The sequence below is a fragment of the Pseudophryne corroboree genome, chromosome 3 (genome assembly GCF_028390025.1).
Source record: "Pseudophryne corroboree isolate aPseCor3 chromosome 3, aPseCor3.hap2, whole genome shotgun sequence".
Taxonomy (NCBI): Eukaryota; Metazoa; Chordata; class Amphibia; order Anura; family Myobatrachidae; genus Pseudophryne; species Pseudophryne corroboree.
This window is the reverse complement of record NC_086446.1, coordinates 643,936,293-643,948,998: the sequence shown is the minus strand read 5'-3', so window position 1 is coordinate 643,948,998 and position 12,706 is coordinate 643,936,293. Positions and strand designations below refer to the sequence as shown.

The 12,706-nt window shown below is 49.2% G+C and overlaps 1 long non-coding RNA gene across 2 annotated transcripts in view; it reads right to left on the bottom strand.

Moving 5' to 3' along the window:
• LOC135058116 (uncharacterized) overlaps positions 1-12,706 on the bottom strand; it is a 120,212-nt gene that overhangs the window by 67,470 nt on the left and 40,036 nt on the right. The window lies entirely within an intron of this gene.

The following is a 12,706-nucleotide window of genomic DNA, read 5'->3' as shown; positions in this document are numbered from 1 at the left end:
AAAGCAAATGGCATATAAAACAGTTCCTGGACCACTTATAACCATGAGAGGTATCACAGAGCACTGGTAGGTTGAGGAATAGATGTTAAAGTCCTTTGATGGAATAACCTTACCAGGCCTGGCTGTAGTAGTGAAGATAGCCGAGGAACACGCCAGTAGAAGTATAGATGTAGTTGGTAACTTGAACAGACTGTTGTAGATACTGGATGGAACCAGCCAGGTGGTAGAGACACGGAGTAGATGCTGAATGGAATCAGCCAGGTGATAAAGACACAGAGTGGATGCTGGATGGAACCAGCCAGGTGATGAAGACACGGAGTGGATGCTGGATGGAACCAGACAGGTGATGAAGACACGGAGTGGATGCTGGATGGAACCAGACAGGTGATGAAGACACGAAGTAAATACTGTAAGATGCTAGGGAGCGTGGAAACAGAAGAGTTGACAAGAGGTTACCGGTGGTAGTGGATACTGCTGGTAAGTAGGGATCCGCTGGAACAACACCGGCACTTTAAAGAAACTGGATACTGCTGGAAGCTGACCGCTGGAAGCAGATGGGTTAATAGCTGGAAGCTGGAATAGCCACGGAGGGCTGCAGAGTCAGGCTGCACCGCAGGATGGAAGGCAGGTGCGAGTCTCGTAGTGGATGCTGGAGACAGGAGCTGGAACCTGGAGAACAACCACAGGAGAGAGAGACTGGAACAAGGTTTGACGTTCAAAGCACTGACCATTTCCTGGTTCAGGCACAGGATACTTATACCTGCTGCATGGCAGGCATTGGCTGGCCAATCATGCAGATTCACAGTGCAGCAGATTGGTGGAGACTGAACATGTGACTGGAACAAACATGGCTGCGCCCATGTTAGTACTTGGAGGGAAGGCTGGTTTGGAAAACCATGTGGAAACATAGCAGCAATGGCGGCGCCGGCCGCGGAGGACAGGAGACGCCAAACTGACAACTGCACACTGAGACACATGGATGACAGCGGAGGCCGCGCCAGGCATGGGGCACCACTCTGACAACCTGCATACTGGAACACAGGAGCGGCATCGGAGGCCGCGGAGGACGGGAGACGCCATGCTAGATTCAAACATGGCGCCGCTGTAACAGCGTCTCAGAGTGACAGGAGGGATATGCAGAATGTGGACATCAGTAACACAGATGAGATCCGGCCCTGGAACACTGAGCCAGCCTCAGAAGGCATCTAAAAGGCAAGTAATGGCGTCCAGATACCCGGATCGTGACAGCACCCCCCCCTTTAGGAGTGGCCCCAGGACACTTCTTCGTCTTTTGAGGAAACTTAGAGTGGAAATTCCGGACCAAGGCAGGAGCATGGACATCTGAAGCATTGGTCCAAGAGCGTTCTTCAGGACCATAGCCCTTCCAGTCAATAAGATACTGCAATTGACCGTAACGGAAACGTGAGTCCAGAATCTTGGCCACTTCATACTCAACTCCCCGTTGAGTTTGGACTTTCGGAGCTGGAGGAAGTGCAGAATGAAACCGATTCAGGATCAGCGGTTTCAACAGGGAAACATGGAATGTCCTGGGTATCTTTAGGAAGGGAGGTAACTGGAGTTTGTAGGCAACAGGATTGATGACTTGTTCAATTTTGAAAGGACCAATGTAACGAGGTGCAAACTTCATGCTGGGAACTCTCAACCTCAAATTCTTCGTGGACAACCACACATGATCACCCACCTTGAGAGCAGGAACTGCTCTACGCTTCCTATCAGCAAACTTCTTGTACCTGAACGAGGCTTTGAGCAGGGCCGCTCGCACACTCTTCCAGTTGTTAGAAAACTGACGCAAGGTGACATCCACTGCTGGAACTCAAGTTGCTGGAAGCGGTTGGAATTCTGGAACTTTAGGGTGGAATCCATAGTTGATGAAGAATGGTGTTGAAGAAGATGAGGAATGGTATTGATTGTTGTGGCTGAACTCGGCCCAAGGAAGGAGTTAAACCCAGTCATCTTGAGAGGAAGACACATAAATGCGGAGGAAGGCCTCCAAGTCCTGATTCACCCTCTCGGTTTGACCATTGGTCTGAGGATGATAAGCCGTAGAAAACTTTAACTTGACTTGGAGGGCTTGACATAAACTTCGCCAAAACTTGGCTACAAATTGTACACCACGATCGGAGATGATCTCTTCAGGAAGACCGTGGAGTCGGAAGATTTCCCTGGTGGAGGCGTAGAGTCCATCCCTACCGTGGAGAATGCCAACGGATTAATAATAGGATGCTTGTCCGAAGACTCTGACTCATTTTCTTGCTCCCATGAGCGGGAAAGGGCATCGGCCTTACGATTCTGAGAACCCGGACAGAACTGGAGTTTAAAGTCGAACCTGGAAAAGAAAAGTGCCCATCTGGCTTGACGAGGGTTAAGGCATTGTGCGCTTTTCAGATATAAAAGATTCTTGTGGTCGGTAAGTATAGTGACTGAATGGGAAGCTCCCTCTAACAGATATCTCCATTCTTCCAGAGCGAGCTTGATGGCTAGCAACTCCTGGTCGCCAATGGCATAGTTGCGCTCAGCTGGGGAGAACTTCCGGGAGAAGAAACTGCAAGGATGTAGATGACCATCTTTAGCCCTCTGGGATAACACCGCTCCTACTCCAACGGAGGAGGCATCTACCTCAAGGATGAAAGGAGAGTCGATGTCGGGCTGTTTCAGAACTGGTGCAGAGATGAAGCATTGCTTTAATAGATAAAAAGCTTGCATAGCTTCTTCAGACCACTTGGACGGGTTAGCATCCTTCTTGGTAAAAGCAGTGATAGGCGCCACAATGGTGGAAAAGTCTCGTATAAACTTTCTGTAGTAATTGGCGAACCCTAAGAACCTCTGGACCCCTTTGAGGGTTAGGGGAATCGGCCAATTCTGGATTGCTTGTAGTTTCTCAGGATCCATCTCTAGTCCGGAACCGGACACAATGTAACCTAGAAACGGAATGGATTTGACTTCAAAAACACATTTCTCTAATTTGCAATAGAGATGATTGACACGGAAACGGGACAGAACCTCCTTTACCCAGAAGCGATGTTCCTCTAGATTATTGGCAAAGATAAGGATATCATCTAGATACACCACGACATGGCGGTACAGGATGTCTCTGAAGATTTCATTTACGAAATGCTGGAAAACAGCTGGAGCGTTGCTCAATCCGAAGGGCATGACGAGGTACTCATAGTGTCCATCCCGGGTGTTAAAGGCGGTCTTCCACTCATCACCCTCACGGATCCGGATGAGATTGTAGGCACCCCTCAAATCCAACTTTGTAAAGATGGTTGCTCCGCTAACTCTATCGAAGAGCTCTGTAATCAAGGGTAAAGGATAACGGTTCTTAACGGTAATGTCGTTCAAACCTCTGTAGTCGATGCAAGGCCGCAGGCCACCGTCCTTCTTTTTAACGAAAAAGAAGCCTGCGCCAGCTGGAGAAGAGGAAGGTCGAATAAAACCCTTCGCCAGGTTCTCTTTGATGTACTCCTCCATGGAATGCGTCTCTGGAAGGGACAACGGGTAAGTTCGGCCTCGAGGTGGAACCTTCCCTGGGATGAGATCAATTGGACAGTCCCATTCTCTATGAGGAGGAAGGATATCAGCGGAGGCTTTACTGAACACATCTGTGTAGTCTTGATATGGAGGAGGTGGAACATCAGACGACCTGGGGGAGGAAGAACAAACAGGAAGCACTTTGGACAAACAGGTCTCAGCACAGGAGGGACCCCATGTAGTCGTCCAGTCAATCGATGGGATTGTAAAGACGGAGCCATGGAAGGCCCAAAACCACTGGATGTGTGGCTCTTGGAATCACTAGAAAGGAAATAAATTCTGAATGAAGAACTCCTACTCTTAGACGAACTGGTAGAGTCCTTAAAGAAATAACTGCATCAAAAATCTTACTGCCATCCACGGCAGTCAAGGAAAAAGACGTAGGAAGTCTCTCGGTGGGTAGGGACCACCGTTTAACATAAGCTTCGGTTATGAAATTCCCAGCTGCTCCGGAATCAAGGAGGGCAATGACGTTCCTATAACGTTGAGCAATTTGAAGCGAGACTGGGAGATTACAATCATGAGGAGATGGAGAGGAGATCATTGCTCCTAGCCAGCCCTTTCCTTGGCGAGCTAGGATTTGGAGTTTCCCGGACGTTTGGGACAGGCATTGATAGCGTGAGACGGAGCTGCACAATAGAGACAGAGAGACTCAGAGAGACGTCTTCGGCGCTCAGCGGGAGATAGACGGGAACGGCCAATTTGCATGGGCTCATCTTTGGATGGAGACGGTTGACGAGGAGGAGGAGCAGAAGACTTTGGAAAAGATGATCTTCCTCGCTCAGTTGCTCTTTCTCTAAAACGAAGATCAACCTTTGTGCATAGTGAAATTAGCTCATCCAACTTAGAAGGCAAGTCTCTGGTAGCTAATTCATCCTTAATGCGTTCTGATAAGCCATGCCAGAATGTAGCATACAGGGCCTCGTCGTTCCATGCCAGTTCGGATGCCAGGATTTTGAACTGTATGAGATACTGTCCCACAGCACGTGTTCCCTGGCGTAAACGGAGAATCTCAGATGAAGCAGAGGTTACCCGGCCTGGCTCGTCGAAGATGCGCCTGAATGTAGCTATAAAATCAGTATAGGAAGACAACAGGGTATCAGACTTCTCCCATAAAGGTGATGCCCAGTCAAGGGCTGAGCCACTGAGAAGAGAAATAATATAGGCAATTTTAGTACGGTCACTGGGGAAATTGCCAGGTTGTAGCTCAAAATGGATTTCACATTGGTTGAGAAATCCCCTGCAGAATCTTGGAGATCCGTCAAATTTTGCTGGCGTTGGAAGATGAAGACATGGAGTAGAAATGGGTAAGGTGGGTGGGGTTACAGGTGGTGTCACTGTTGTGGACGCACTGGACGTGCCAGGTCCACGGAGGGTCGTTTGAATCCCATCCAGTTGGGTAGAGAGATCCTGGAGACAGCGGATGATGTGGCCTTGTGCAGCCTCCTGATGTTCGAGTCTGGCTGCCAGTTCTTGCATCGGCCTGGCCGCTTGATCCTGGTCTCCGACTGGATTCATATGGTCAGTGCTTACTGTCACAACTGAGGGTTTAGGCTGACAGGAGGAAGCCTCAGTTGTAGGGGCTGAAATGAAATTAAACTTGGGAGGTTTAATCAGACCCCTGGACATGTAAGTGTAGAAGGATTACCCGAAGGTGTGACCATGACAACCAGGTTAAAAGTCAATAAAAGTTTTATTAACAGACTCCGTGTATAATCAACAGTATTCACAGTTGATAAAAGCAAATGGCATATAAAACAGTTCCTGGACCACTTATAACCATGAGAGGTATCACAGAGCACTGGTAGGTTGAGGAATAGATGTTAAAGTCCTTTGATGGAATAACCTTACCTGGCCTGGCTGTAGTAGTAAAGATAGCCGAGGAACACGCCAGTAGAAGTATAGATGTAGTTGGTAACTTGAACAGACTGTTGTAGATACTGGATGGAACCAGCCAGGTGGTAGAGACACGGAGTGGATGCTGAATGGAATCAGCCAGGTGATAAAGACACAGAGTGGACGCTGGATGGAACCAGCCAGGTGATGAAGACACGGAGTGGATGCTGGATGGAACCAGACAGGTGATGAAGACACGGAGTGGATGCTGGATGGAACCAGACAGGTGATGAAGACACGAAGTAAATACTGTAAGATGCTAGGGAGCGTGGAAACAGAAGAGTTGACAAGAGGTTACCGGTGGTAGTGGATACTGCTGGTAAGTAGGGATCCGCTGGAACAACACCGGCACTTTAAAGAAACTGGATACTGCTGGAAGCTGACCGCTGGAAGCAGATGGGTTAATAGCTGGAAGCTGGAATAGCCACGGAGGGCTGCAGAGTCAGGCTGCACCGCAGGATGGAAGGCAGGTGCGAGTCTCGTAGTGGATGCTGGAGACAGGAGCTGGAACCTGGAGAAACAACCACAGGAGAGAGAGACTGGAACAAGGTTTGACGTTCAAAGCACTGACCATTTCCTGGTTCAGACACAGGATACTTATACCTGCTGCATGGCAGGCATTGGCTGGCCAATCATGCAGATTCACAGTGCAGCAGATTGGTGGAGACTGAACATGTGACTGGAACAAACATGGCTGCGCCCATGTTAGTACTTGGAGGGAAGGCTGGTTTGGAAAACCATGTGGAAACATAGCAGCAATGGCGGCGCCGGCCGCGGAGGACAGGAGACGCCAAACTGACAACTGCACACTGAGACACATGGATGACAGCGGAGGCCGCGGCAGGCATGGGGCACCACTCTGACAACCTGCATACTGGAACACAGGAGCGGCGGCGGAGGCCGCGGAGGACGGGAGACGCCATGCTAGATTCAAACATGGCGCTGCTGTAACAGCGTCTCAGAGTGACAGGAGGGATATGCAGAATGTGGACATCAGTAACACAGATGAGATCTGGCCCTGGAACGCTGAGCCAGCCTCAGAAGGCATCTAAAAGGCAAGTAATGGCATCCAGATACCCGGATCGTGACACCCTGCCACATACTTTTGTATCAAATATGTGTATTATTTGCACCACAATTGTGGCAAAAGTAAAATGCAGAAGGATTGTGAGACTCAAATGCTATCCTGGGAAAAGGAAAAAATAAGAATTTACTTACCGATAATTATATTTCTCGTAGTCCGTAGTGGATGCTGGGGACTCCGTAAGGACCATGGGGAATAGCGGCTCCGCAGGAGACTGGGCAAAAAAGTAAAGCTTTAGAACTACCTGGTGTGCACTGGCTCCTCCCCCTATGACCCTCCTCCAAGCCTCAGTTAGGATACTGTGCCCGGACGAGCGTACACAATAAGGAAGGATTTTGAATCCCGGGTAAGACTCATACCAGCCACACCAATCACACCATATAACTTGTGATCTAAACCCAGTTAACAGCATGATAACAGAGGAGCCTCTAGAAAAGATGGCTCACTACAGCAATAACCCGATTTTTTGGTAACAATAACTATGTAACAGTATTGCAGACAATCCGCACTTGGGATGGGCGCCCAGCATCCACTACGGACTACGAGAAATAGAATTATCGGTAAGTAAATTCTTATTTTCTCTGACGTCCTAGTGGATGCTGGGGACTCCGTAAGGACCATGGGGATTATACCAAAGCTCCCAAACGGGCGGGAGAGTGCGGATGACTCTGCAGCACCAAATGAGAGAACTCCAGGTCCTCCTCAGCCAGGGTATCAAATTTGTAGAATTTTACAAACGTATTTGCTCCTGACCAAGTAGCTGCTCGGCAAAGTTGTAAAGCCGAGACCCCTCGGTCAGCCGCCCAAGATGAGCCCACCTTCCTTGTGGAATGGGCTTTTACAGATTTTGGCTGTGGCAGGCCTGCCACAGAATGTGCAAGCTGAATTGTACTACAAATCCAACGAGCAATAGTCTGCTTAGAAGCAGGAGCACCCAGCTTGTTGGGTGCATGCAGAATAAACAACGAGTCAGATTTTCTGACTCCAGCCGTCCTGGAAACCTATATTTCCAGGGCTCTGACAACGTCTAGCAACTTGGAGTCCTCCAAGTCCCTAGTAGCCGCAGACACCACAATAGGTTGATTCAGGTGAAACGCTGAAAACCACCTTAGGGAGAAACTGAGGACAAGTCCTCAATTCCGCCCTGTCCGAATGGAAAATCAGATGAGGGCTTTTACAGGATAAAGCCGCCAATTCTGACACGCACCTGGCCCAGGCCAGGGCCAACAGCATGACCACTTTCCATGTGAGATATTTTAACTCCACATATTTAAGTGGTTCAAACCAATGTGACTTTTGGAACCCAAAAACTACATTTAGATCCCAAGGTGCCACTGGAGGCACAAAAGGAGGCTGTATATACAGTACCTCTTTCACAAACGTCTGAACTTCAGGGACTGAAGCTAGTTCTTTTTGGAAGAAAATTGACAGGGCCGAAATTTGAACCTTAATGGACCCCCATTTCAGGCCCATAGACACTCCTGTTTGCAGGAAATGTAGGAATCGACCTAGTTGAAAATTCCTCCGTCGGGGCCTTACTGGCCTCGCACCACGCAACATATTTTCGCCAAATGCGGTGATAATTAGTGATGAGCGGATTCGGTTTTACTCGGTTTTACTCGGTTCTCAAAACGGCATCTTATTGGCTCACGGATGTCACGTGTTTTGGATAGCCAATAAGATGCCGTTTTGAGAACCGAGTAAAACCGAGTAAAACCGAGTAAAACCGAACCTCGCTCATCACTAGTGATAATGTCTTGCGGTTATATCTTTCCTGGCTTTGATCAGGATAGGAATGACTTCATCCGGAATGCCTTTCTCCTTCAGGATCCGGCGTTCAACCGCCATGCCGTCAAACGCAGCCGCGGTAAGTCTTGGAACAGACAGGGTCCTTGCTGGAGCAGGTCCCTTCTTAGAGGTAGAGGCCACGGATCCTCCGTGAGCATCTCTTGAAGTTCCGGTTACCAAGTCCTTCTTGGCCAATCCGGAGCCACGAATATAGTGCTTACTCCTCTCCATCTTATAATTCTCAGTACCTTGGGTATGAGAGGCAGAGGAGGGAACACATACACTGACTGGTACACCCACTGTGTTACCAGAGCGTCTACAGCTATTGCCTGAGGGTCCCTTGACCTGGCGCAATACTTGTCGAGTTTTATAAACATGTGGAAGACTTCTGGGTGAAGTCCCCACTCTCCCGGGTGGAGGTCGTGTTTAAGTGGGTGACTGCCGTGATGTTGTCCGAATGGATCAACTCCGGGTGACCTTGAAGCAGAGGTCTTGCTGAGCTTAGAGCATTGTAAAAGGCCCTTAGCTTCAGGATATTTATGTGAAGTGATGTCTCCAGGCTTGACCATAAGCTCTGGAAATTCCTTCCCTGTGTGACTGCTCCCCAGCCTCGCAGGCTGGCATCCGTGGTCACCAGGACCCAGTCCTGAATGTGCGGCCCTCTAGAAGATGAGCACTCTGCAACCACCACAGGAGAGACACCCTTGTGCTTGGTGACAGGGTTATCCGCTGATGCATCTGAAGATGCGACCCGGACCATTTGTCCAGCAGGTCCCACTGGAAAGTTCTTGCGTGGAATCTGCCGAATGGGATTGCTTCGTAGGAAGCCACCATTTTTCCCAGAACCATTTCATTGATGTACTGAGACTTGGCTCGGTTATAGGAGGTTCCCGACTAGCTCGGATAACTCCCTGACTTTCTCCTCCGGGAGAAACACCTTTTTCTGGACTGTGTCCAGGATCATCCCTAGGAACAGAAGACGAGTCGTCGGAATCAGCTGCGATTTTGGAATATTGAGAATCCAAATCGTGCTGCCGCAACACTACCTGAGATAGTGCTACACCGACCTCCAACTGTTCCCTGGATCTTACCCTTATCAGGGAATCGTCCAAATAAGGGATAACTAAAATTCCCTTCCTTCGAAGGAGTATCATCATTTCGGCCATTACCTTGGTAAAGACCCGGGGTGCCGTGGACCATCCATACGGCAGCGTCTGAAACTGATAGTGACAGTTCTGTACCATAAACCTGAGGTACCCTTGGTGAGAAGGGTAAAATTGGGACATGAAGGTAAGCATCCTTGATGTCCCGAGACATCATGTAGTCCCCTTCTTCCAGGTTCGCAATCACTGCTCTGAGTGACTCAATCTTGAATTTGAACCTCCGTATGTAAGTGTTCAAGATTTTAGATTTAGAATCGGTCTCACCGAGCCGTCCGGCTTCGGTACCACAACAGTGTGGAATAATACCCCGTTCCCTGTTGCAGGAGGGGTACCTTGATTATCACCTGCTGGGAATACAGCTTGTGAATGGCTTCCAAAACTGCCTCCCTGTCAGAAGGAGACATCGGTAAAGCCGACTTTAGGAAACGGCGAGGGGGAAACGTCTCGAATTCCAATTTGTACCCCTGAGATATCACCTGAAGGATCCAGGGGTCTACTTGCGAGTGAGCCCACTGCGCGCTGAAATTCATTGAGACGGGCCCCCACCGTGCCTGATTCTGCTTGTAAAGCCCCAGCGTCATACTGAGGGCTTGGCAGAGGCGGGAGAGAGCTTCTGTTCCTGGGAACTGGCTGATTTCTGCAGCCTTTTTCCTCTCCCTCTGTCACGGGGCAGAAATGAGGAACCTTTTGCCCGCTTGCCCACGAAAAGACTGCGCCTGATAATACGGCGTCTTCTTATGTTGAGAGGCGACCTGGGGTACAAACGTGGATTTCCCAGCTGTTGCCGTGGCCACCAGGTCTGAAAGACCGACCCCACTCCTCCCCTTAATAAGGCAATACTTCCAAATGCCGTTTGGAATTCGCATCACCTGACCACTGTCGTGTCCATAACCCTCTACTGGCAGAAATGGATAACGCACTTAGACTTGATGCCAGTCGGCAAATATTCCGCTGTGCATCACGCATATATAGAAATGCATCTTTTAAATGCTCTATAGGCAATAATATACTGTCCCTATCTAGGGTATCAATATTTTCAGTCAGGGAATCCGACCACGCCAACCCAGCACTGCACATCCAGGCTGAGGCGATTGCTGGTCGCAGTATAACACCAGTATGTGTGTAAATACATTTTAGGATACCCTCCTGCTTTCTATCAGCAGGATCCTTAAGGGCGGCCATCTCAGGAGAGGGTAGAGCCCTTGTTCTTACAAGCGTGTGAGCGCTTTATCCACCCTAGGGGGTGTTTCCCAACGCACCCTAACCTCTGGCGGGAAAGGATATAATGCCAATAACATTTTAGAAATTATCAGTTGTTATCGGGGGAAACCCACGCATCATCACACACCTCATTTAATTTCTCAGATTCAGGAAAACTACAGGTAGTTTTTCCTCACCGAACATAATACCCCTATTTGGTGGTACTCGTATTATCAGAAATTTGTAAAACATTTTTCATTGCCTCAATCATGTAACGTGTGGCCCTACTGGAAGTCACATTTGTCTCTTCACCGTCGACACTGGAGTCAGTATCCGTGTCGGCGTCTATATCTGCCATCTGAGGTAACGGGCGCTTTAGAGCCCCTGACGGCCTATGAGACGTCTGGACAGGCACAAGCTGAGTAGCCGGCTGTCTCATGTCAACCACTGTCTTTTATACAGAGCTGACACTGTCACGTAATTCCTTCCAACAGTTCATCCACTCAGGTGTCGATCCCCTAGGGGGTGACATCACTATTACAGGCAATCTGCTCCGTCTCCACATCATTTTTCTCCTCATACATGTCGACACAAACGTACCGACACACAGCACACACACAGGGAATGCTCTGATAGAGGACAGGACCCCACTAGCCCTTTGGGGAGACAGAGGGAGAGTTTGCCAGCACACACCAGAGCGCTATATATATACAGGGATAACCTTATATAAGTGTTTTTCCCCTTATAGCTGCTGTATTTTTAATACTGCGCGTAATTAGTGCCCCCCTCTCTTTTTTAACCCTTTCTGTAGTGTAGTGACTGCAGGGGAGAGCCAGGGAGCTTCCCTCCAACGGAGCTGTGAGGGAAAATGGCGCCAGTGTGCTGAGGAGATAGGCTCCGCCCCCTTCTCGGCGGCCTTATCTCCCGTTTTTCTGTGTATTCTGGCAGGGGTTAAATTCATCCATATAGCCCAGGAGCTATATGTGATGCATTTTTTTTGCCATCCAAGGTGTTTTTATTGCGTCTCAGGGCGCCCCCCCCCCAGCGCCCTGCACCCTCAGTGACCGGAGTGTGAAGTGTGCTGAGAGCAATGGCGCACAGCTGCAGTGCGCTACCTTGTTGAAGACAGGACGTCTTCTGCCGCCGATTTTCCGGACCTCTTCTGTCTTCTGGCTCTGTAAGGGGGCCGGCGGCGCGGCTCTGGGACCTATCCATGGCTGGGCCTGTGATCGGTCCCTCTGGAGCTAATGTCCAGTAGCCTAAGAAGCCCAATCCACTCTGCACGCAGGTGAGTTCGCTTCTTCTCCCCTTAGTCCCTCGATGCAGTGAGCCTGTTGCCAGCAGGTCTCACTGAACATAAAAAACCTAAAACGAAACTTTTCACTAAGCAGCTCAGGAGAGCCACCTAGTGTGCACCCTTCTCGTTCGGGCACAAAAATCTAACTGAGGCTTGGAGGAGGGTCATAGGGGGAGGAGCCAGTGCACACCAGGTAGTTCTAAAGCTTTACTTTTGTGCCCAGTCTCCTGCGGAGCCGCTATTCCCCATGGTCCTTACGGAGTCCCCAGCATCCACTAGGACGTCAGAGAAAGACAGAGGACCGATACCAGTGAGCCACGCAATGCCACCCACTGCGCAGTATTGTGCTTAATCAGCAACTTTATACCAACTCCATACTAACAACAAAACAACGCCTAAGAATCCAGTACACTATAAGAAACTTTCGGATGCAGCTGATATAAAACACAGAAGCTAAGTTAAGATATAGATACAAAAGTCAGAGAACTGCTACATGTGGCGGAGAATCTAAGTCACGCCATACATCTTATACCCATCTGTAGCGCCAATGTAATATCATTCTTTGGTTTTTTTTTGGGCTATGTGTGTGGATCATTGGGTCGATGATAATTAGATTGACAGTCGATAGGTCAACCCTATATGGATGACTTGCACACGTTTGACAAGGTCAGTTGGTTTACAGGGTCAGTTGGTCAACATGTAAAAGGTAGACACCTGAAAAGGTTG